Below are 21,918 nucleotides of genomic sequence, written 5' to 3' on the forward strand. Positions count from 1 at the left end.
ATATGGGGAGGGCAAGAAGTCAAGGGGGGAGCCCTGAGGGCAGAAGCCAAAGGTGGGGTCAGGACAGAGAAGAATAGTGGGGGCAGAGAAGAATAGTGGGGGCAATATACCAATGTTGCCACCTGGCAAGGGCAAGAGGCCGGGGGGGGGGGGGCAGTGGAGGTCATGGGAGACCTTAAGGGTGCAGAAGACTGAGGGGGCTATAGTATAGGTTTGCTGTCACCAATGAGAGGGGGTCATTGGGAGACCTCGGGGGTGCACCTGTACAAATGTTATGGCTGAGCATATACTGGAGGATGTGTTCCACAAATGATGCTCACTACATCAGTGCTGGAATCCATATATAAGCCACCATGAAGCGTTCTGCCGCCCAGATATTTTCCAGTAGTTGGAAAAACTTTGCTTCCCAAACATTGATAACTGCAATAAGATGAGCAGAAGTCTTCCACTGGGTTGACATTAACCCCCCCGAGGACCTAAAGTGGCAGTTCCAGCATTCATAAGGAAGCCAGACAAATGCGCTCGGAGTTCATGAGACTGTGAGGCCAATTTTTGTTAAGCAGAAGTCCTGACCCCCTCCGCATTTTATGAGGCAGTAGTGGTGACTTGGCCATCCACCCAGCCCAGAGAACGCACAGTCTGCAAATCCCCGGAGTCCGTCAGATAAACCACCACTAGTGCCAAACTTTTCGGAATAAAAAAAAAAAAAAAAAAGGAATCCGGCTGCTCCTGGATTGCACGTCAGGATTAAGGAACTACAAGTGTCAGGATGTCCAGCCAATCAGCAGAAAGCATCATTCAGTGGGCTTTGTGTGCAGATGGGGAGGGGGTTTAGGCCAACAAATCCCAGGAATGATAGGAATGTCCTCCTGAGACACAACACTCCCAGGAAGTGGAATTCCGGGCAGGTAGAGAGGCACTCCGGGTGGGACCGACCTCTCTGATAACAGACCAAATATTCCAAGTATTCTCCACAAAGAACCTTCCATTGCTGTCCTGCACCAATCTCTGCTTACTGCTGTGGTTGTATATACTCACCCGACACCCCACCAAGGACCACCAGCCTATACACTTATACACACACCCAATTGCTGAGGTACATCCAGCAACACAATGAACACGGCGGATTAGTGAGCGTGGAATAAACCAGCCAGACTGATCAATACACTTGCTATTGAAGGAATTGCCCAGCATGCTGGACAGTTTCTGAGCAGAACTTGCGGTGCTGACAGTCGGCCTTCTCTGAGGAAATCCTAACGGCGTATGATGGACACATTGATACAATACCAGTTCAGACACTACAAGTCCCAGCAGACGTGAAGGGCCACAGCAGCTGCAAAACGTTTTTATGAGGAGTTCTCACAGAACCGACAACCTGTCTGCTGCTCTATGAAGTACAGGGAAGGGTAGGATTACACTGACACTCCGGGAAGGCAGTATAAACTGACACTGCGCCCGCACAGGGCCACCACACCACAGTAACCTCCGCTCAATCATTAGACAGGACGGTCACTCATTAACTAGAGGAGAGCGTTCACCTTCCCGCTGGGTAACCTCTCTGCAGAGTCATTCCACTGATATAGGAAGACGAATCACCATGAGGTCATTCCGTGTACTGTGCAGAGTAAATGACAACCCCCCCCCCCCCCCCAATGACCCCAATATTACAGCGTCATAACACGAGGATAGGGGAGGGTATAATGTATATACACAGCACTGACCCCAATACCCCCCTTCACCATGACACCCCCATACCCCTCTTCACCATAACAGGGCACATAGCACTGACCGACCAATGCCCCCCTGTGCCATAGCAGGGCACATATCACTTACATCCCCCCCCCCCCAAAAAGGATAACAGAGCACACAGCACTTAGCTCACCCCCCCATACCCCCTCCGCTATAACAGCGTAGACAGCACTGCCCCCCCCCCCCCTTCCCCATACAACCTCCACCATAACAGGGCACCCAGCACTAACTGGCCAATGCCCCCCTCCGCCATAGCAGGGCACATAACACTGACCCCCCCAAATACAGCAACAGGGCACACAGCACTTAGCCCATCCGTCCATAGCCCCTCCGCTATAACAGCGTAGACAGCACTGACTGCCCTATACCCCCCTCCACCATACCAGAACACACAGCACTGACCCCCCTCTACCATAACAGAACACACAGCACTGACCCCCTCCATAATCTCTTCACCATAACAGGCCACACAGCACTGACCCCCCCCCCACCTCATACCCCCTCCGCTCTAACAGGGTACACAGCACTGACCCCCCCCCCCACCTCATACCCCCTCCGCTCTAACAGGGTACACAGCACTGACCCCCCCCCACCTCATACCCCCTCCGCTATAACAGGGTACACAGCACTGACCCCCCCCACCTCATACCCCCTCCGCTATAATAGGGTACACAGCACTGACCCCCCCCCCACCTCATACCCCCTCCGCTATAATAGGGTACACAACACTGACCCCCCCACCTCATACCCCATCTGCTATAACAGGGTACACAACACTGACCACCCCCACCTCATACCCCCTCCGCTATAACAGGGTACACAGCACTGACCCCCCCCACCTCATACCCCCTCCGCTATAATAGGGTACACAACACTGACCCCCCCACCTCATACCCCATCTGCTATAACAGGGTACACAACACTGACCCCCCCACCTCATACCCCCTCCGCTATAACAGGGCACACAGCACTGACTTCCCCCTCATACACCCTCGGCCATAACAGGGCACAAAGCACTGGCCCCCTCCCATACCCCCTTTACTAAATAGCAGGTGTATAGAGGAGGACAGAGCACTGTATACAGCACACACACAAGGAACAGGGAAGTGTATACATGGAGGAGGGCACCATATACAGGAGGTACACAAGCGTGTATATATAGTTTAGTGCAAAGTATCCAGGATATATATATATATATATATATGACACAGGATATACACATACAGGGAGGGGTGCATTTAGAACAGACCTGGATCCACCAAGCTTGGAAATAGTCGAAAGAATCGGCGCTGGGAGGATAAAAGTGAAAACCTGCAGAGTGTGGGGTACAGGGGATCCCCTTTTTCATTGGTTATAAAAGTCACAATATTTCTGGAGAACTCCAATCACTTCTTCAGGCTTCTTACAACTCTGAAACTGATAATGGAGATCAATATCTATGCATACACACATCTCTCAGGGATCCATGGAGAAAAAGCAATAAAAAGATTTATCAAATACAAAGTTTCCCAAGGCCTGAAAGGTTTGGTCTCCTCTACGGTGTCACACCACAGAGATCCGACTAGAAGGATTTTTGGGGTCATTGACATCAGAGATAGGAAACCCGGAACAGTCTTCATCCGTATACTACAGAGAGGAAACACCAACTTCACCAATCATCCTCACCAACTTCCCCAATCATCCTCACCAACTTCACCAATCTCCTCACCTTCTGTGTGATCTTACTGAAATATCCTGAAACCCCCCCCCCCCCCCTCCATCCTCTGTGGGTGAATATATACTGTGTACATATATATATATATATAGATAGATAGAGCGGAGGAACACAGAGGTGTACTTACAAAGCACACTGTATACACAGCACAGACACTAATTTATATATATATATATATATACACACACACACACACACATACATAATATTGAAGAGAAAGTTATACATAGAGAACACAGCACTGTATACAATGTGTGTGGAGGAGATCTTTCTCAGGATTATAAATATATGAGATGCCGTATACAATGCATTGGATATCAGTGTGAGCTCTCTGTATACACATAGAGAGATGGATAGAGGGATAAACACAGCACTGTACACAATGTATGGGATGTTGTATACAATGTATCTGAGGTGTGAAAAGTACAGGTGATACAATGTATTGGTGTATGTTGATGTGGAGGAGATAGATGTAGCTCTCTGTATAAATATATATATATATATATATATATATATATATATATATATATATATATATATATATATAGTGTGTTGTATACAATGTATGGGAAGTTGTATACAATGTTTGGGAAGTTGTATACAATGTATGGGAGGTGTGGAGAGTGCAGGGGAAAGTGTATCCATGTGGAGGAGAGATGTATATATTAAAAGTTGTCTACAATGTATGTGATTTGTTTGGAGAGCACAGGATATATATATATATATATATATATATATATATATATATATACACACACACACACACACACACACACATACACGCCAGTGTCAGCTCTCTGTATATGATGTATATAGTGTAAGGGATGCTTTATACAGTATATATAGTGTAAGGGATGCTGTATACAGTATATATAGTGTAAGGGATGCTGTATACAGTATATATAGTGTAAGGGATGCTGTATACAGTATATATAGTGTAAGGGATGCTGTATACAGTATATATAGTGTAAGGGATGCTGTATACAGTATATATAGTGTAGGGGATGCTGTATACAGTATATACAGTGTAGGGGGTGCTGTATACAGTGTAGGGGGTGCTGTATACAGTGTAGGGGGTGCTGTATACAGTGTAGGGGGTGCTGTATACAGTATATATAGTGTAAGGGATGCTGTATACAGTATATATAGTGTAAGGGATGCTGTATACAGTATATATAGTGTAAGGGATGCTGTATACAGTATATATAGTGTAGGGGATGCTGTATACAGTATATACAGTGTAGGGGGTGCTGTATACAGTGTAGGGGATGCTGTACACAGTGTAGTGTTTATAGTGTATAGGATAAAGTGGATATAGTGTATACAATGTATGGGATATCATGTATGGGAGGTGAGGAGAGTACAGGGGATACAATGTATCGGTGTGGAAGAGATATGTATACAATGTATATCATGTAGAGGAAGTATATATATATATATATATATAGTCGGTATATAGGGCGGTAGATGTCGGTGTGGCGGCGGACGGGGACACACAGAGGCCCTCCGCTCCTCGCACCGGACACACAGCCTCTCCCCCGCCCTCCGCTCACACACACAGGCCGCCGGGCTCTCCTCTTTCCCCGGCTCCCCCCTCACCTCTCCTCCGGCTCTCCGCTCTCCCTCTTCTCCTCAGTGTCAGGCCGAACTCCCCCCTCACTCTGCCATCAGCTGGACCCGTCCGCTCTGCCCGCCTGTTCCGCTCCGCCCCCACGGCACGCCCACCACCCTTACCATCACTCCCCGTCCCGCCCCTGAACGTCCCTCACGGCGTAGAACGGGGCAGAGCCGTGGGCGGAGTTTGGCCTGGTGTTGGCGGGTCTATGACTCTATGTGAGGTGAGCCTGTAGCGCTCCGGGGGGGGGGACATTCCCTTCCGAAGTCCGCAGAGACGCTGAACCGGGAAGCCCTACAGAGGGCGGTGCTGGGGAGCGGACACCGGCTGGGATATAGGCCCATTCTTATCTGCGGTAACCCATAGCAACCTCCTTCGGCTTCTCCTTGAGGCAGCCGGGCCTGTGAGGGGTTGCCATGGTTACTGCACACAGAGTGCTGAGGGGGAGACACAAAAGTCATGTGACCCCCCTCCCACAATGTGACCCCCCCCTCCCAAAATGTGACCCCCCCAAAAAAAACAACCCCCACACATCTATATTATAGTACCCCCTCCTCCACATTCAATAATATCCCAAAACACAGGAGACCCCCCCATCACTCCACCCAAACACTGGAGACCCCCCCCCATCTCTCCACCCAAACACAGGAAACCCCCCCATCACTCCACCCAAACACTGGAAACCCCCCCATCACTCCACCCAAACACTGGGGACCCCCCCCATCTCTCCACCCAAACACAGGAGACCCCCCCATCACTCCACCCAAACACAGGAGACCCCCCCATCACTCCACCCAAACACTGGGGACCCCCCCCATCTCTCCACCCAAACACTGGAGACCCCCCCATCACTCCACCCAAACACTGGGGACCCCCCATCTCTCCACCCAAACACAGGAAACCCCCCATCACTCCACCCAAACACTGGAGACCCCCCCCCATCTCTCCACCCAAACACAGGAAACCCCCCCATCACTCCACCCAAACACAGGAGACCCCCCCATCACTCCACCCAAACACTGGAAACCCCCCATCACTCCACCCAAACACAGGAGACCCCCCCATCACTCCACCCAAACACTGGAGACCCCCCCCCCATCACTCCACCCAAACACTGGGGACCCCCCCCCCCATCACTCCACCCAAACACTGGAGACCCCCCCCCCCCCATCTCTCCACCCAAACACAGGAGACCCCCCCATCACTCCACCCAAACACAGGAGACCCCCCCATCACTCCACCCAAACACTGGAGACCCCCCCATCACTCCACCCAAACACTGGAGACCCCCCCCCATCACTCCACCCAAACACTGGAGACCCCCCCCATCTCTCCACCCAAACACAGGAGACCCCCCCATCACTCCACCCAAACACAGGAGACCCCCCCATCACTCCACCCAAACACTGGAGACCCCCCCATCACTCCACCCAAACACTGGAGACCCCCCCCCATCACTCCACCCAAACACTGGAGACCCCCCCCATCTCTCCACCCAAACACAGGAGACCCCCCCATCACTCCACCCAAACACTGGAGACCCCCCCCATCACTCCACCCAAACACTGGGGACCCCCCCCCATCACTCCACCCAAACACTGGAGACCCCCCCCCCATCTCTCCACCCAAACACAGGAAACCCCCCCATCACTCCACCCAAACACAGGAGACCCCCCCATCACTCCACCCAAACACTGGAGACCCCCCCATCACTCCACCCAAACACTGGAGACCCCCCCATCGATTCACCCAAACACTGGAGACCCCCCCCATCACTCCACCCAAACACTGGAGACCCCCCCATCACTCCACCCAAACACTGGAGACCCCCCCCATCTCTCCACCCAAACACAGGAGACCCCCCCATCACTCCACCCAAACACTGGGGACCCCCCCCATCACTCCACCCAAACACTGGGGACCCCCCCCATCACTCCACCCAAACACTGGAGACCCCCCCCCCCATCTCTCCACCCAAACACAGGAGACCCCCCCATCACTCCACCCAAACACAGGAGACCCCCCCATCACTCCACCCAAACACTGGAGACCCCCCATCACTCCACCCAAACACTGGGGACCCCCCCATCACTCCACCCAAACACTGGAGACCCCCCCCCATCTCTCCACTCAAACACAGGAGACCCCCCATCACTCCACCCAAACACTGGAGACCCCCCATCACTCCACCCAAACACTGGAGACCCCCCCCCATCACTCCACCCAAACACTGGGGACCCCCCCATCACTCCACCCAAACACTGGAGACCCCCCCATCACTCCACCCAAACACTGGAGACCCCCCCCATCACTCCACCCAAACACTGGAGACCCCCCCCCCCCCATCACTTCACCCAAACACTGGAGACCCCCCCATCACTCCACCCAAACACTGGAGACCCCCCCCATCTCTCCACCCAAACACAGGAGACCCCCCCATCACTCCACCCAAACACTGGAGACCCCCCCCCATCACTCCACTCAAACACAGGAGACCCCTCATCACTCCACCCTAACACAGGAGACCCCCCCATCACTCCACCCAAACACTGGAGACCCCCCCCCATCTCTCCACTCAAACACAGGAGACCCCTCATCACTCCACCCTAACACAGGAGACCCCCCCATCACTCCACCCAAACACTGGAGACCCCCCATCTCTCCACCCAAACACAGGAGACCCCTCATCACTCCACCCTAACACAGGAGACCCCCCCATCACTCCACCCAAACACTGGAGACCCCCCCCCATCACTCCACCCAAACACTGCAGACCCCCCCCCGCATTACTCCACCCAAACACTGGGGACCCCCCCATCACTCCACCCAAACAAAGGAGACCCCTCATCACTCCACCCTAAACACATGAGTCTCCCCCACCCCCCCAAAACACAGGAAACCACCCCATCACTCCACCCTAAACACAGGAGACCACTCCATCGAAACAAAGGACACCCCCCAATCACTCCACCCTAAACACAGGAGACCCCCCCATCACTCCACCCTAAACACAGCAGACCCCCCACCCCATCACTCCACCCAAACAAAGGAGACCCCCCATCACTCCACCCAGACACAGGAGACCCCTCATCACTCCACGCTAAACACATGAGTCTCCCCCCCCCCAAAACACAGGAGACCCCCCATCACTCCACCCTAAACACAGGAGACCCCCCCATCACTCCACCCAAACACAGGACACCACCCCATCACTCCACCCTAAACACAGGAGACCCCCCCATCACTCCACCCAAACTAAGGAGACGCCCCCATCACTCCACCCTAAACACAGGAGACCCCCCCCATCACTCCACCCAAACAAAGGAGACCCCCCCATCACTCCACCCTAAACACAGGAGGCCCCTCATCACTCCACCTTAAACACAGGAGTCTCCCCCACCCCCCCCAAACACAGGAGACCCCCCCCCCCTCATCACTCCACCCAAACACAGGAGACATAGGTGTCAGAGGATGGAAGCACGGCACACAGCGGAGACATAGGGGGCAGAGGATGGTAGCACACAGCGGAGACATAGGGGGCAGAGGAAGGAAGCACGGCACACAGCGGAGACATAGGTGTCAGAGGATGGAAGCACAGCACACAGCGGAGACATAGGTGTCAGAGGAAGGAAGCACGGCACACAGCGGAGACATAGGTGTCAGAGGAAGGAAGCACGGCACACAGCGGAGACATAGGTGTCAGAGGAAGGAAGCACAGCACACAGCGGAGACATAGGTGTCAGAGGAAGGAAGCACAGCACACAGCGGAGACATAGGTGTCAGAGGAAGGAAGCACAGCACACAGCGGAGACATAGGGGGCAGAGGATAGAAGCACAGCACACAGCGGAGACATCGGGGTCAGAGGATAGAAGCACAGCACACAGCGGAGACATAGGTGTCAGAGGATGGAAGCCCGGCACACAGCGGAGACATAGGTGTCAGAGGATGGAAGCCCGGCACACAGCGGAGACATAGGTGTCAGAGGATGGAAGCCCGGCACACAGCGGAGACATAGGTGTCAGAGGATGGAAGCACGGCACACAGCGGAGACATAGGTGTCAGAGGATAGAAGCACGGCACACAGCGGAGACATAGGTGTCAGAGGATAGAAGCACAGCACATAGCGGAGACATAGGTGTCAGAGGATGGAAGCCCGGCACACAGCGGAGACATAGGTGTCAGAGGATGGAAGCCCGGCACACAGCGGAGGCATAGGTGTCAGAGGATGGAAGCCCGGCACACAGCGGAGGCATAGGTGTCAGAGGATGGAAGCCCGGCACACAGCGGAGGCATAGGTGTCAGAGGATAGAAGCACGGCACACAGCGGAGACATAGGTGTCAGAGGATAGAAGCACAGCACATAGCGGAGACATAGGTGTCAGAGGATGGAAGCCCGGCACACAGCGGAGGCATAGGTGTCAGAGGATGGAAGCACACAGCGGAGACGGGGGGGTCCGAAGATGGCAGCACACAGCAGAGACAGGGGGGTCAGAGGATGGCAGCACACAGCGGAGACAGGGGGGTCAGAGGATGGAAGCACAGCACACAGCGGAGACATAGGGGGTCAGAGGATGGAAGCATGGCACACAGCGGAGACATAGGGGTCAGAGGATGGCAGCACACAGCGGAGACATAGAGGTCAGAGGATGGCAGCACACAGCGGAGACATAGGGGTCAGAGGATAGAAGCATGGCACACAGCGGAGACGTAAGAGCCTCCTCATACTGATGTAGTGCTGGGGGGGAGGGTAGAGTGTAGGGATCCCATATTTCAGAAAACAGCACAGGAATCAAACGTATTGAATACCCAGAACTGCTGAGGAGACTAACACATTTCCTCCTATGATCCTAATTGATACAGACATGAGGAGACTGGTGAAGTGTAATTTTATTATAAAGATGGTATACAGTATTTATAGCTGCTGTTGTATTATACTTGAGATCCATGTAGTGCTTCTCGCTGTTCCTTGGGATGTGTAGTACAGGCGTTCGGTGCGCACAGGTTCCAGCAAGCCTGCCCTGCCCATCCTATTAAACTGCTGAAAATTATAGGCTGTATCTCGGCTTTATGATCTTCAGACAAAGGAACACAAAGGAGCGTTTCATTCACTTTTATTGGTGTTTGTAGATATAGAAGAATCGGACGCGTTGGAGGAGCCGGGCAGATAACGGCTAACTGTATTTATGCCCCATTTGGTTAAACAAAAAACTCTCTGTCTGTTCCCACTCCAGAGACTTGTAATATCACTTACCGGAGAATGTAATGTATTATAAGAGGCAAAATCTGTGTTACTGCCTCTTCGGGGGAGATATGGCACTGCCAGAGTACAGAAAACAAGTATGAGATTGTGACGCTCCTGCGTTTCTTATATAGTGTGGATTTTCAGCTGCAGAAATAGTTCCACGTCAGTAGTCATGTAAGAGATATGCTGAGATACCATTCCCAACCTCAATGACTCATCATGTGTGGAAGGTCTTATTTCAGCCAGTAAATACACACAATTAGCAAGCTGGTTCCTAGAGTGACTTTATATATGTGGTAACACAATGATGAAGGTTGAGGGATAGGTTGAGTGGAGGTGGTAGGTGATAGACACTTGAAGGTGAGACAGTAGCAGATGGATGCAGGAAGGTTTAGCAATGTTGTATGATAGCAGATGATAGAATAGCAGGTGGACATACAAAAGAGATCAACCCAGTGCAGAAAAGTAGCAGTAGTCTCAAGAGCTAGCAATCTAGTTATGCAGATGTGATAAACAGTCTTTACTATGCAGAGCTAGATAGTGTAAGCTTAGTATAAGTTTATAGAGAATTCCCCTGCGGGGTACTTAGCACTATTAGCGATACAGCCGAAGGGTGGTTCAGGAGAGGCGGATGATCCAGTAGCGGGATACAGGGATCAGCGCAGCGAGGTTCCGTCAGCGAAGTAAGCTTGCAAGCATGGAAGCTTCAAGCAAGGTTAGCATCCAGGTAAGGGTGTTTGAACGAACACATGTGAGTGAGAACCGGCGCTTTAAAGCCATCTAGTCCGGGGCTGGGTGATGACAGCTCCAGTCTTAAAGGTGTATGCGCACCTTTCCAAAAGTAAATGGTGGGGCGCATACACTTGTGGAAAGTGTAATTTAGGGTACCAAAGGTACCGGAACATTACAGAGATCACCTGACATACTGCATCGAAGGATCCAATATGATAGACTTCTGCCATGGCATACACACCGGCCACAGCACCTGATCCACTATGAGAGACTTCTGCCATGGCATACACACTGACCACAGCACCTGATCCACTATAATAGACTTCTGCCATGGCATACACACCTGCCACAGCACCTGATCCACTATAATAGACTTCTGCCATGACATACACACCGGCCACAACACCTGATCCACTATGAGAGACTTCTGCCATGGCATACACACCGGCCACAGCACCTGATCCACTATAATACACTTCTGCCACGGCATACACACCGGCCACAGCACCTGATCCACTATAATAGACTTCTGCCATGGCATACACACTGGCCACATTACTGGGTCCACTATAATAGAATTCTTCTATGGCATACACACTGGCCACAGCACCGGATTCACTATGGAAGACTTCTGCTATGGTATACACACTGGACACAGCCCTGGATCCACTATGATAGAATTCTGCCATGGCATACACACCGGCCACAGCACCAGATCCACTATGAGAGACTTCTGCCATGGCATACACACCGGCCACAGCACCAGATCCACTATAATACACTTCTGCCACGGCATACACACCGGCCACAGCACCTGATCCACTATAATAGACTTCTGCCATGGCATACATACCGGCCACAGCACCGGATCCACTACAATAGACTTCTGCCATGGCATACACACTGGCCACATTACTGGATCCACTATGAAAGACTTCTGCCATGGCATACACACCGGCCACAGCACCTGATCCACTATAATAGACTTCTGCCATGACATACACACCTGCCACAGCACCGATTTACTATGGGAGACTTATTCCATGGCATAAACACTGTCCACAGCACCAGATCCACTATGATAGACTTCTTTTTTTTTCTTTTTATTTTAATCAACGGTGGTGCGCAAAAACGAAACACCTAAGTGTACAAAAAAGTGCAGGTAAGAAAAATTGCACAAAATAGTGTACTTAAGGGTGTGTCTCTTGTCCACCTCCCGAAAGAAATAGGACTCTTCTCTGCCCCCCCGAGGCACAAGGCTCCTGACGGGCAAAGCTCAACTTGGACAACCAAGGCCTGGCGGACCCCTCCCTTCATGGGAAGTCATAGCTGACCACTAAGTACCAAGTGAGGGGCTCTCTAGAAGAGTTTAGGGGAGGAAGGAACCTTATGGCCACACATCCTACCCTTAGGCTTTAGGGTTGGCCCGAGGACTCACACCAATCCAAGTCAATCCAAGTGAAAAAAAGAAACAGACAAAAGTGATAAAACGTGTAAGAAGAATAAATAAATAGTGCCAGGGCAGATGCATTTCGGCCTGGAAGCAATATTTGCACTGGACTCAGCCAATAGGCCTAGACCACGTGTGTCAAACACAAGGCCCGCGGGCTGAATCCGGCCCTCCAGGCCATCTCATGTGGCCCTTGCACCTCTCCTGCAGCTGCTGCAACCCTCTTGTTTCTGCCCCCTTCTTGTCGCAGTAGAGAGGAGGACAGAAGTCTTCCGCCAGATCCTGCGCTTCTCTGTGCAGCTGCGGAGAAGCTTGTCTCTGCCACCCCCCCAATTCCCTGTCACAGCAGTTAGCAGCAGAGAAGAGGACATAACTCCTCCTACAGATCCTGCACCTCTCTGCGCAGCCGCAGCACCCTCTCATCTTCTTCTCCCTTTGTCTCAGCATTCAGCAGACTCTGGCAGCTGATTCAAGCCCCCCTTTGGTCCTCCTCCAGACCCCGCACTTTCTGCTTCCAGTTCCGCACCCATATTTTTCTCAGAAGCAGCACAAACTAAGAGGGGGGCGCTGTGATGTAAAAGAAGGTGGGGGACTCTTGACGTCTTATGTAAGGGGGGGTGAGGTGCTCTGGACATCTAGTCTTACAGATACAACCAGCCCTATGAGGGCAACCATAATACTCAATGAAATTGAGTTTTACACCCTTGTCCTAGACCATTGAGGCGCTGTGCAGAAAAAAGCTTAGGTGATGTGGCCTTGTGCTCCTTCTCATGGTGGGTTTCCCAGGCCCATGTGATACTCAGCGCACCTCTGGGGCGACCAACTCCCAAGGGCACCGACACCACGGGCTCTCTACCTTTCCACCCTATGACCAGATCAGGTAGACCCATTTGAACAAGGAGGCACTGGGCCCCTCCAGTGTTGCTGTGGAAAATTACCCCTGTGCCCCACATCCCGTGTACGCCCAGGTTTCTGTTCCAGCAGGTCCAACCTTCAAAGCCCCTATCATACCAGCAGAGATACTGTAGCCATTACTACCAAAAGGCCAGAATAGCAGCATAGCACTCCTACTGGACTTTGATAAAAACAGATACTACACTTGATCTTAGCCAAAAGGTCTAACGTGGCATACACATCGGCCACAGCATTGGATCCACTATGATAGACTTCTGCTATGGCATACTCACTGGCCACAGCAACAGATTCACTGAAAGAGACCTCTGCCATGGTATACTCACCCCTCACATCACTGAATCCACCATGATAGACTTCTACAATGACATGCACACCGGCCACAACACTGGATTCACTCCGAGAGACTTCTACCATGAGATACACACTGGTGACAGGACTGGCTCCGCTATGAGAGACTTCTGCTATGGTATACACACTGGTCACAGCACCTGATCCACTGTAAGAGACCTCTGCCATGACATACTCACTGCTCACATCACTGTATCCACCATGATAGACTTCTACAATGACATGCACACCGGCCCCAACACTGGATTCACTCCGAGAGACTTCTACCATGACATACACACTGGTCACAGCACTGACTCCGTTATGAGAGACTTCTGCTATGGTATACACACTGGCCACAATACTGGATTCACTTTGAGAGACCTCTGCCTTGGCATACAAATTAGCCACAGCACCGGATTCCTTACGAAAGACTTCTTTCATTGCATACATACCAACCACAGCACCAGATCCACTATGACAAACTTCTGCCATGGCATACACAATGGCCACACTCTGATGCATTATGAGAGACTTCTGCTATTACTTACCCACCAGCCACAGCACCTAATCCACTCTAAGAGACCTCTGGCATGGCATGCACATTAGCCACAGCACTGAATTAACTATGAGAGACCAATGCCATGGTATATACACACTGGCCACAGAACCGTTACACCAACTGATAGGGTTCCCAAGACAAACTATGAGAAACTCCTGCCATGGCATACACACCGGCCACAGCACTGGACTCACTATGACAAACTTCTGCCATGGCATACACAATGGTCACACTCTGATGCATTATGAGAGACTTCTGCTATTACATACCCACCAGCCACAGCACCTGATCCACTCTAAGAGACCTCTGGCATGGCATACACATTAGCGACAGCACTGAATTAACTGAGAGACCAATGCCATGGTATATACACACTGGCCACAGAACCGTTACACCAACTGATAGGATTCCCAAGACACATCAGTGCCAGACTATGCCAAGCGACCTATCTCCTTTATATTATCTCTCAGCATGTCCCAGGGCTCACCTCCTATTCCTTTTATATTATCCCTTACCCCTGATGATGTCCCTTGACTCACCTCCTTTCCCTTTTATATTATCCCTTACCCCTAATTATGTCCCCGGACTCTGTTTCTATGACCTTTATATTATCCCTCACCCCTGATGATGTCCCTGGACTCACTTCCTATCACCTTTATATTATCCCTTACCCCTTATGATGTCCCAGGACTCACCTCCCTTTCCTTTTATATTATCCCTTACCCTTAATAATGTCTCTGGACTCACCTCCTACCCCCTTTATATTATCCTTTACCCCTGATGATGTCCCTGGATTCACCTCCTATCCCCTTTATATCATTCCTTACCCTTGATGATGTCCCTGGACTCACCTCCAATCCCCTTTATCTCATCCCTTACCCCTGAGGATATCCCTAGACTCACCTCCTATCCCCTTTATATCATCCCTTACCCCTGATGATGTCCCAGAATTCCATCCTCCACTCACCACATACACAAACTCACAATTCCTCATTTTCTTGGCAAGGCTTGAATGTTAGTGCAAACAAAAAAGGATCACAGACTGTATGCAACTGTTCTTTTGGCAAGGCTAACATTTTTTGGTATGGCCAATAAAACTTATTTGAATTTCAGACAGAGGGAGATAATCAGAGCACAGTGCCATGTTTGCAGTGAGAGGGGATTATGGGAATTTATAGAGCTGTTTCTGCCATGGAACCTCCAAACTTTTATCCTCCCCCAGGACAGTCATATGACTACACCGGGCCAGCTCCACGTTCCCTGTTATGAGGATTGTGGAAGCGCAGAGACAGAAGGCTGGGTCAAATGATAAACATACTTATGTCATTTGTGTGTGGAGTTTCCCTGCAAGGACAGCTTCCATCAGACACCTGGCACAATGGACATAGAAATAATCAGGACTATCCACAGGACATTTTGAGGCTGACTTCAGCCGATCTATACATTTTCCCACGCATGTCAGAGAGGATTCCGGAGATTCCTGTGTGCGCGGGAGAACAGTGAGGCCATTGTCACCTCAGCTGGGGACAGCCAGAGTCACAAACACCCCGCAGAGCATTCTGCAACTTTTTACTGACTCGTACTTCTAGAGTTCACACAATAGTATTTCCTTTTTATTTCATATTGAGAAGAGTGCACCGTATAAAGTCAAGGAGTCACCCTAAATTTGAAGCAAATGATCCTCAAAATGTTTCTCTTCAGCTTTTGAGCTGAATTTCCTACTATCCAGAAATACCATCTCAGTTTTGGCTGCTCTGCCGTTCCAAGGACTAATGGGGAATCCTTAAGTCTGGGTTTGCCAATAGATCAGTGTTTGCTGGTTATCATGACAGGTCCCCTTTCATGCTATTGGGGCCCCTAGCTGGTGCACACATTGTTGTGCCTGTCATCCGTGCATTCTGATCCTTTACAGAGCTGTGCCTGTCATCTGTGGATTCAGTTTTTTTTTTGTAGAGCTGTGCCTGTCCACGGTATTTGGTTGTTTACAGAGCCATTCCTATCCTCCACAGGTTCTTTTCCTTTACAGAGCCATTCCTATCCTCCACAGGTTCTTGTCCTTTACAGAGCCATGCCTATCCTCCATGGGTTCTGGTCCTTTACAGAGCCATTCCTATCCTCCACGGGTTCTGGTCCTTTACAGAGCCATTCCTATCCTCCACGGGTTTGGGTCCGTAACAGAGTTGTGCCTATCCTCCACGGCTTCTGGTCCTTTACAGAGCCATGCCTATCTTCCGCAGGTTTTGGTCCTTAACAGAGTTGTGCCTATCTGCGGGTCAGGAACGTGCTGGCTACAGTACTGTTGTTTGCCGAAGGCGGACCATGATGCGCATGCACGATCGTGCAAGTGCCCAGTGTTTTAGATGTGCTGATGTGCGCATGCGCACAAATATTGGTCAATCCGCACACGTGCCAATAGACGTTGGCGCCAAATTACCATATATACAGTGCTTTGCCAAAGTATTCGGCCCCCTTCAACTTTTCGACCTTTTGCCAGGCTTCAAACATAAAGATAGAAAAATTTAATTTTTTGTGAAGAATCAACAAGTGGGACACAATCATGAAGTGGAACGAAATTTATTGGATATTTCAAACTTTTTTAACAAATAAAAAACTGAAAAATTGGGCGTGCAAAATTATTCAGCCCCCTTAAGTTAATACTTTGTAGCGCCACCTTTTGCTGCGATTACAGCTGTAAGTTGCTTGGGGTATGTCTCTATCAGTTTTGCACATCGAGAGACTGAAATTTTTGCCCATTCCTCCTTGCAAAAAAGCTCGAGCTCAGTGAGGTTGGATGGAGAGCGTTTGTGAACAGCAGTTTTCCGTCCTTTCCACAGATTCTCGATTGGATTCAGGTCTGGACTTTGACTTGGCCATTCTAACACCTGGATATGTTTATTTGTGAACCATTCCATTGTAGATTTTGCTTTATGTTTTGGATCATTGTCTTGTTGGAAGACAAATCTCCGTCCCAGGTCTTTTGCAGACTCCTTCAGGTTTTCTTCCAGAATGGTCCTGTATTTGGCTCCATCCATCTTCCCATCAATTTTAACCATCTTCCCTGTCCCTGCTGAAGAAAAGCAGGCCCAAACCATGATGCTGCCACCACCATGTTTGACAGTGGGGATGGTGTGTTCAGGGTAATGAGCTGTGTTGCTTTTACGCCAAACATAACGTTTTGTATTGTTGCCAAAAAGTTTGATTTTGGTTTCATCTGACCAGAGCACCTTCTTCCACATGTTTGGTGTGTCTCCCAGGTGACTTGTGGCAAACTTTAAACGACACTTTTTATGGATATCTTTAAGAAATGGCTTTCTTCTTGCCACTCTTCCATAAAGGCCAGATTTGTGCAGTATACGACTGATTGTTGTCCTATGGACAGAGTCTCCTACCTCAGCTGTAGATCTCTGCAGTTCATCCAGAGTGATCATGGGCCTCTTGGCTGCATCTCTGATCAGTCTTCTCCTTGTATGACCTGGAAGTTTAGAGGGACGGCCAGGTCTTCGTAGATTTGCAGTGGTCTGATACTCCTTCCATTTCAATATTATCGCTTGCACAGTGCTCCTTGGGATGTTTAAAGCTTGGGAAATCCTTTTGTATCCAAATCCGACTTTAAACTTCTCCACAACAGTATCTCGGACCTGCCTGGTGTGTTCCTTGTTCTTCATACATAGTTACATAGTTACATAGTTAGTGAGGTTGAAAAAAGACACAAGTCCATCCAGTTCAACCCATGATGCGTGTGTGTTTGCTTTTAACCGTACATTGTGTACCCCTGTATGTTGTGGTCTTTAAGGTGTACATCTAATAGTTTTTTGAAACTATCTATGCTCCCCGCTGATACGACTGCTTGTGGAAGAGAATTCCACATCCTTACCGCTCTTACAGTGAAGAACCCCTTACGCACTTTAAGGTTAAACCGCCTTTCCTCAAGTTTTAGTGAGTGGCCACGTGTCTTATTGTATTCCCTTTCTCTGAATAGTTTGTTCCTTATGCTAGGGTCGCCAGTACAGTATTTGTACATTGATATCATATCCCCCCTCAATCGTCTCTTCTCCAGAGAGAATAGGTTCAGTGCTTGTAGTCTTTCCTCATAGCCGATGTCCTCCATTCCCCTAATTATTTTTGTTGCCCTCCTCTGGACTTTCTCCAGTTCCAGCACATCCTTCCTGCGGACCGGTGCCCAGAACTGGACAGCATACTCCAGATGTGGCCGGACCAGAGTCTTGTAGAGCGGGAGAATAATCTCTTTATTTCTGGAGTGAATCCCCCTTTTTATACATCCCAGTATTCTGTTGGCTTTGCTTGCGGCGGCTTGGCATTGCATGCCACTGCCAAGCCTGTTGTCTACCAGTACCCCCAAGTCCTTTTCCATCCTAGACTCACCCAGAGGTTCACCCCCTAGTGAATAGCTTGCTTTCTGGTTTCTGGCCCCCAAGTGCATTACTTTACATTTTTCAACATTAAACCTCATCTGCCATGTAATTGCCCACCCCGTTATTTTGTTCAGGTCTGCTTGCAAGATTTCCACATCCTGCATAGAAGATATTGGCATGCCTAATTTAGTATCATCTGCAAATACTGAGATTGTACTAGATATCCCCTCCTCTAGATCATTTATGAATAAATTAAACAGGATTGGTCCCAGGACAGAACCCTGGGGGACCCCACTTTCCACACCCGCCCAATCCGAGTACTCCCCATTAATCACCACCCTCTGGACTCTCCCCTGGAGCCAGGTCTCTATCCAGGTACTCACCTTATGATCCATACCTACCTTCCTTAGTTTGTACAGTAAGCGTTTGTGAGGAACGGTGTCAAAGGCCTTTGCGAAGTCCAGATACACCACATCCACAGGCTTACCTTTATCTAGGTGGCAGCTCACTTCATCGTAGAAGGTTAACAGATTGGTTTGGCACGAACGATTTTTCATGAATCCATGCTGATTTCTACTTATAATACCATTTTCATTACTAAAGTCTTGTATGTGGTCCCTTATCATCCCCTCCAAAATTTTGCAGACTACTGATGTTAGGCTGACCGGCCTATAGTTACCCGGGATATATCTCGGCCCCTTTTTAAATATTGGTACCACGCTGGCTTTTTTCCAATCAGCTGGCACCATACCCGTCTGTAAACTATCCTTAAAGATCAAGAATAATGGTCTGGCAATCACCTGGCTGAGCTCATTAAGAACCCTCGGGTGCAAGCCATCCGGTCCCGGGGATTTATTTATGTTAAGTTTCTCTAGTTTAGCTCTAAGTCTATCCTCTGTTAGCCATGGGGGCACTTCCTGAGGTGTATTATTTAGTTCGGCCTTACAAGCGGGTTTCGTGTAGCCCCCCGATTCCTTTGTGAAGACTGAAGAAAAGAAATTATTTAACACTTCCGCCTTTTCTCTGTCCTCAGTGGCCATTTTTCCTTTATCATCTTTTATGGGGCCAATGTGCTCTGGCCTGGCTTTCTTACTGTTTATATACTTAAAGAACTTCTTGGGGTTCTTTTTGCTCTCCTCCGCTATATGTCTCTCGTGTTCTATTTTAGCCGCCCTGATTTCATCTTTACATTTCTTATTACACTCTTTGTAGTGCTTAAATGCTGCCAATGACCCCTCAGTCTTGTATTTTTTGAAGGCCTTTTCTTTAGCTCTAATATACATTTTAATGTTGGAGTTTAGCCACCCAGGGTTTAGTTTTGCTCTTTTAAATTTATTTCCCTGTGGAATGCACTGGCCCACTCCCTTGTTAAGTATGCTCTTGAAGCACTCCCATTTTTCCTCCGTGTTCTTTGTTCCCAGGGTTCTATCCCATTTGATATTTTCTAGCAGCGAGCGCAGTTTAGGGAAATTGGCTCTTGTGAAATTCAGTGTCCTTATATTACCCTTGTGTTTCCTATTACTGTAATTAATACTGAAACCAATTGACCTATGGTCACTGTTCCCTAAGTTGTCCCGTATTTCTATATCCGTGATCAGGTCTGTATTGTTGGTAATCAGTAGGTCAAGTACCGCATTGCTTCTTGTCGGTGCATTCACCATCTGACCCATGAAATTGTCCTGCAAAACATTTAGGAACTGCCGAGCCTTGGCTGAGTGTGCGGTTCCTTCTGCCCAGTCTATATCTGGATAATTAAAGTCCCCCATTATAATGACATTTCCCATCCTTGCTGCCAATCCTATCTGTAACATGAGGTCCGCCTCACCCTCCTCCCTCTGGTTGGGGGGCCTATAGCATACGCCCAATATTACCTTCCCCGCCGTGCCTTCCCTTTGAAGCTCTACCCATAGGGATTCTGCCTCGTCCATAGCTCCATTATTAATATCATCCCTCATATTTACCTGTATACTGTTCTTAATATACAAACATACCCCTCCCCCTTTTTTACTTTCTCTATCTCTGCGATAAAGGGAATACCCCTGAATGGACGCCATCCAGTCATGAGAGCTGTCAAACCAAGTCTCAGTTATCCCCACAAAATCTAAGTCCTCCTCAAATATCAGCAGCTCCAGCTCTCCCATCTTGTTGGCCAGGCTTCTGGCATTGGTATACAAACCTCGTAATTTTGATCGGTTATATTTATCCTCTTTTGATGTTTTTAGGCTGCTCTCTTGATTTTTCCCCGTACCCACCCTGGGTATAGGAGCTCCGCACACCCTATCGCTAATGCCCCCATTTCTGCCCTCTGAAACTTGCTTTCCACTGGGTAATTCTACATCTGTACCCTCCCCCCCATTCCCTAGTTTAAAAGCCCCTCTAACTTTTCGGCCATCCTCGCACCCAGTACGGCTGCACCCACCCCATTTAGGTGCAATCCGTCCCTACCAAAGAGCCGGTGACCGACTGAGAAGTCGGCCCAGTTCTCCAGGAACCCGAAACCCTCCTTACTACACCAGCTCCTCAGCCACTCGTTAACTTCCCTAATCTCCCGCTGCCTCTCTGGTGTGGCTCGAGGTACAGGTAGTATTTCGGAAAATATTACCTTGGAGGTCCTAGTCCTCAACTTAGCGCCTAAGTCCCTGAAATCGTTTAGGACTCTCCGTCTTCCTCTGCCTATGTCATTGGTACCCACGTGTACCATGACAGCTGGGTCTTCCCCAGCCCCACCCAATAATCTGTTCACCCGACCCGATCATGATGCTCTCTGCGCTTTAAACGGACCTCTGAGACTATCACAGTGCAGGTGCATTTATACGGAGACTTGATTACACACAGGTGGATTCTATTTATCATCATTAGTCATTTAGGTCAACATTGGATCATTCAGAGATCCTCACTGAACTTCTGGAGAGAGTTTGCTGCACTGAAAGTAAAGGGGCTGAATAATTTTGCACGCCCAATTTTTCAGTTTTTTATTTGTTAACAAAGTTTGAAATATCCAATAAATGTCATTCCACTTCATGATTGTGTCCCACTTGTTGTTGATTCTTCACAAAAAAATACAGTTTTATATCTTTATGTTTGAAGCCTGAAATGTGGCAAAAGGTTGCAAAGTTCAAGGGGGCCGAATAGTTTCGCAAGGCACTGTAAGTGCAGCAGTTGCACTAGGGCTTTGCTGTTTGATCTGCATGTACCTGAGTTCTGAAACCTGATCCTGCTTCTTCTGTGTTTGACCCGG

The 21,918-nt window shown here is 49.5% G+C and overlaps 1 protein-coding gene across 2 annotated transcripts in view; it reads right to left on the reverse strand.

Moving 5' to 3' along the window:
• DAG1 (dystroglycan 1) overlaps positions 1 to 21,918 on the reverse strand; it is a 143,855-nt gene that overhangs the window by 37,051 nt on the left and 84,886 nt on the right. The window contains exon 1 of one of the 2 annotated variants that reach the window (XM_082265338.1): positions 5,063 to 5,170. The exons of the other annotated variant lie outside the window; for it this stretch is intronic. The gene's annotated coding sequence lies outside the window, so the exon portion shown is untranslated. Of the gene's footprint in view, positions 1 to 5,062; positions 5,171 to 21,918 lie in introns of those variants that run through there. 2 annotated transcript variants of the gene reach the window in all.

The sequence above is a fragment of the Pelophylax lessonae genome, assembly GCF_965119305.1.
Source record: "Pelophylax lessonae genome assembly, chromosome: 8".
Classification (NCBI taxonomy): domain Eukaryota; kingdom Metazoa; phylum Chordata; class Amphibia; order Anura; family Ranidae; genus Pelophylax; species Pelophylax lessonae.